The following is a 5,000-nucleotide window of genomic DNA, read 5'->3' as shown; positions in this document are numbered from 1 at the left end:
AAAGTATTGATGCTAATAATGATATATTATAAAAGTAAGAAAGAAAAATGTTAATCTGATATTGAGATTTAACAGTTATGTGATTAAAAGAAAAAAAAAAAATGTTTATTGCCCCTCTCAAAAAAACAATAATAGTATATTTTGGTTATCAATCAATATCATGCTTTTGCAGCGAGTTATGCTTTGAAAATGAGTACATTGCAATTAAGAAAATGCTCATAAAAGTAAATGAATCATTACATAGATAAAACTATATCTATGCACACACATACGAACACACATATGTATGTGTACACACACACACACACACACACACACACATATATATATATATGTATGTATATATATATATATATATATATATATATATATATATATATATATATATACATATATATATATATATATATATATATATATATATATATATATATATATATATATACACATATATATATATATGTGTGTGTGTGTGTGTGTGTATGTATATATATATATATATTTATATATATATATATATATATATATATATATATAATCATATATATACATATATATATATTTTTTTTTTTCTCCTGTCTCTTTCCCTCTCCCTCTCTCTCTCCCTCTCTCCCATTTCCCGTCTCTCCCCCTCCCTCTCACACTCCCCCCCCCCCCCCCTCTCTCTCCATCACTTTAACGCTTCCAAGATCGTAAAATCTTTACGACTAAATCACCACCTCTTATTACCTTCTCCACCGACCGAAGTAAATATCTCACTTTTTCTTTTCTTTTTTCCTTCAATAAAACTCTAATCCTCGCGACACTTATAATGTGTACTTATAATGACTTATTTAACACGTCCTTCTTATATTTTTCAAGTTGATTTGACAATGATTTTTAGTTCACTTTCGGATTACCTTGAATGTCTGTTTGCATTATCTAATATTCATTATCTGTATTGTCTATCTATTATCTGTATTATCTATTGAGGTTGTAAAGATATCGCGAAGTTATCGTAATATTCATATTGTTAAAACAAGGTAATACGTAACGATAATAAAGCGATAATATGAATCAAGAGTACTATCAACTAATATGAACTATCATTAGGTGGCATTTTATATCTGTTACAGGTGTGTCTTTATTATATTTTGTCTATTTCTATCTATTTGTCTATCTGTCTCCCTTTCTGTCTTTTTGTCTGTCTCCTCCTCTGTCTGTCTGTTTACCTGTCTTTCTGCAATGCCTGTCTGTCTTTCGGTCTGTCTATCTGTCTGTCTGTCTGCCTGCCTGCCTCTCTCTCTTTCCCCCAGTCCCTCCCTGCCTGCCCCTCTCCCTCTCTCCCCCTTCCCACCCTCCCACCCATCCTCCCTCCCTCCCTCCCCCCATCCCTCCCTCCCAACACCCCTCACCCCCTGTTTCCACCAATCTCCCTTCCTCTCCTTCTCTCATTTCCCCCTTCTTCTCTTCTCCTCCTCCTCCTCCTCCTCCTCCTCCTCCTCCTCCTGCCACATACCACGATTCTCTTTCACGACAACGGACCGGAAGCACAAGCACGAGATTGTTCTGGAATCAAAGGCTTGATTGAAGGCGCGCAGAATAGATTGTGATAGACTTACAATAATCTCAGTCTTGGATTATCAGAGACCGGGATAGATTGTGATTTGGATGGAGAGTTTTAAGGGGATGCTTGTTGGGTTATGAGATGCTGTTGTGGTGATTATTAAGCGTTTTATTGTTATTAATATGTTTTTTTTTGTGTGTGTGTGATTCTGGTTTTCCTTAATCTCTATCTTTTTTTTTTCTCATTTTTTCTTCCTCTTCTTCTTCTTCTTCTTCTTTTTTTTCTTTTCTTCCTCTTTTTCTTCTTCTTCTTCCTCTTCTTGTTCTTCTTCTTATCATTATTATTTTCATTATTACGATTATTAGTATATTATTATTATCATTATCTTTCTAGTATCATTGTCATCAGCATTATTATCATTATCATCATCCTTATTATTACCATTGTTATCATTATTATTATTATTATCATTATGATTATAATGATAATTTTCATGTTCAATATCATTATCATCATTTATTCCTTTCATTGACTGATTGATATTAATTGATAAATTGATTGATATTATCAACACTGTAAATGTATTTTATTTACGAAGAAAATAAGTAGAAATTATAATAATAATAGTAATAACAATAATTAATGAGGATAATAATAACCATAATAGTAATGATAATATTGATAATAATGATGGTAATAATGATAAAAAAAATAATAATGATAAGGATGATGATAATGCCAACAATGATAAGAAAAATGTTAATGATGGTAATAATTACAATAGTAATAATAACAACAATAATAATGACAATAATGATGGTAATAATGATAGTAATAATGATAATAATGATAAGGAAGATGATGATGATAATGATAATAATGATAAGGAAGATGATGATGATAATGATAATAATGATAATGATATAAATAATAACTATAGCAATTATAACATTAATAAAAATGATAACAACAATAATAACTATGATAATAATAACACATATAAATAACAACAAAAAGAAAGAAACAAAACCGGAGCAAAAACCAATTCCCATGCCTCTTCTCCCCCCTCCCCCTTACTCCCCCCACCTCCCTATCTAACCCCCCTCCCCCCTACCTACCCCTCCCCTCCATACCCCACCTCTCCCAACCCCCCAACCTCCCCTTACCCCACCTACCTCCAACCTCCCAACCCCCCTACCTACCCCTCCCCTCCATACCCCTTTATACACCTCTCCCCCCCAACCTCCCGCCACCACCCCACCCCCCAACCTCCCAACCTAACCCCCTTACTCCCCTTCCCCTTACCCCCCCTTAACCCCCAACCTCCCAACCTCCCCACACAGCGTGCCTAATCCAGCGTAAGGCCTCTTTGCACATCGCCCCCGCCTCGCCCCTCCTTCCCCAACGCTCGATAGGATCCCGGGTCCTCGTTCCGGCAGCGGAGCGAAGGAAATCATCTTAAGGAGGCAAGGGACCGAGATAGCTTCTTGCTAATTCGTCCTTCTTGAGATGGCGGTGAAGGATGGAGTAGGAGGGGGGGGGATGTGGGGGGTGAGGGGGAGGCATGGTGGTGGTGGATGGGGGGAGGTGGGGGAAGGATGGGGGGAGGTGGTTGAAGGATGGGGGGGAGGTGGTGGTGGTGGTGAGGTGGTGGTGGAAGGATGGGGGGAGGTGGTGGTGATGGTGCTGATGGTAAAGGTGATGTTGGAGGAGCTGGTGGTGGTGGTGGTGGAGGTTTAGGTGTTGAATATGTGAGGGTGGTGGAGGGAGGAAGGATGAGGTAATGGTGGTGGAGGTGAAGGTGGAAGTAAAGGCGGATGTGAAGGTAGTGGTGCAGGAGGATTATCTACAATGGAGGTAATGATTTATGCATTGTATAAACGTATATATATATATCCATCGGATATACTGAAAGCATGAACAAAAATGCACACACGCATACACACACCCACACAAACACACACACACAAACACCCACCCACCCAAACAAACACCTAGAGCAGTTCCATTCCCACTGACCAAACCTCTTTAACAAGATATACATACGAGATTTAAATCAAAGAACACCATTACCGTCTGTTTCTCTTGTGCATTTGCATGTATATTCGCTAATTTGCATGGCAGGATAACAGCGCTTTTGTCTTTGAGCAACTCCGGGCACGGCATTAACTTCCATTGCAAAGATCAATCTTAGACTAAACTGCAAAGCCATTCCCAAGAGCAGGACGTATGCAAAAAAAAAAGAAAAAAAAAGAAAGAAAAAAAAAACGGAAGAAATATTAGATTTGGCAAACAACGATATGAATAATTGCACTTATTTGTATCAATAAACTATATATATATATATATATATATATATATATATATATATATATATATATATATATATATATATATATATATATATGCATATACATATATACATACGCAAACACACACACACATATGCACTGATTATCAAATGATTATCCAATATGTTTTAACGCAAAGCAGTCTCAAGTGTTTATCAAACAAATGTTATTTCTAATTAATTTGGAAAACCCTTTCAAAATAGTGTAATTTCAAAACTATTAATGTCTGGAATAATTCATCAGCATGATCATTATGGTATAGAAATAAATATATTTTCGAGGTTTCGCAACCCAACAGCTGTTGAATATATTTTTGATATATCATACTGTTGATGAATCTGTATACATGCTTCTGGATACCATTTGCATGTTATTATCCATTAAGCTTTCTCTCGACAGGGACGAAGCCTCATTTCGTATGTATATAATTGCATGTGTGGAAGCAAATCCATCGTAAAAATACCGTTATTCTAATTTTTAGATAAAAATATACATGCATACGCACACACGCATGCACACACACACACACACACACGCACACACACACACACACACACACACATACGCACACACACACACACACATATTACACACACTCACACGCGCACACACACACACACAAGTAAAAAAAAAAATGTCTTTTAAACCAACAACTCGTAAAATATAGAAAGTCCCTCCGCCACCCCCCCTCCAAAAAAAGTGTTCCTGTCAATATGCATCTTAAGGACAAAATCATATACTTTTAAATAAAGATATGTGGAAATAAAACGGAAACGCCGCATCCTAAACAGTATCTTTAAACCCAAAATCACTCTATTTTTCATTAAAAAAATAGCATACAACAAAAATATCGTTTGTATAGAAATTATTAAAATAAGCATCTTCCTATAAAGTGTATGTCTTTATAATAAAAAAAAAATATATATATATATATATATATATATATAATTGATGTAAAAAAATAAAGAAGTGTATGTTTATCTCACGAAAAAATACTATAGCATTATTTAAAAAGATAATAAACGGATATTCATCGTATCTCCTTAATGTAAAAACACAGTATCTTTATCAGAAGGTAAGAGGAGCCACACCGCAGGCTCGTC

The 5,000-nt window shown here is 35.7% G+C and overlaps 1 protein-coding gene across 8 annotated transcripts in view; it reads right to left on the bottom strand.

Annotated features, from left to right (window-relative positions):
- Positions 1-5,000, bottom strand: part of M6 (neuronal membrane glycoprotein M6) — a 239,914-nt gene that overhangs the window by 68,018 nt on the left and 166,896 nt on the right. The gene's annotated exons all lie outside the window — the stretch shown is intronic.

The sequence above is a fragment of the Penaeus japonicus genome, unplaced genomic scaffold, assembly GCF_977035675.1.
Source record: "Penaeus japonicus unplaced genomic scaffold, GWHDUDI00000001_assembly GWHDUDI00000020, whole genome shotgun sequence".
NCBI classification, from domain to species: Eukaryota; Metazoa; Arthropoda; class Malacostraca; order Decapoda; family Penaeidae; genus Penaeus; species Penaeus japonicus.
Note: the sequence above shows the minus strand (reverse complement) of the source record. Positions and strands in the feature narration are given on the sequence as shown.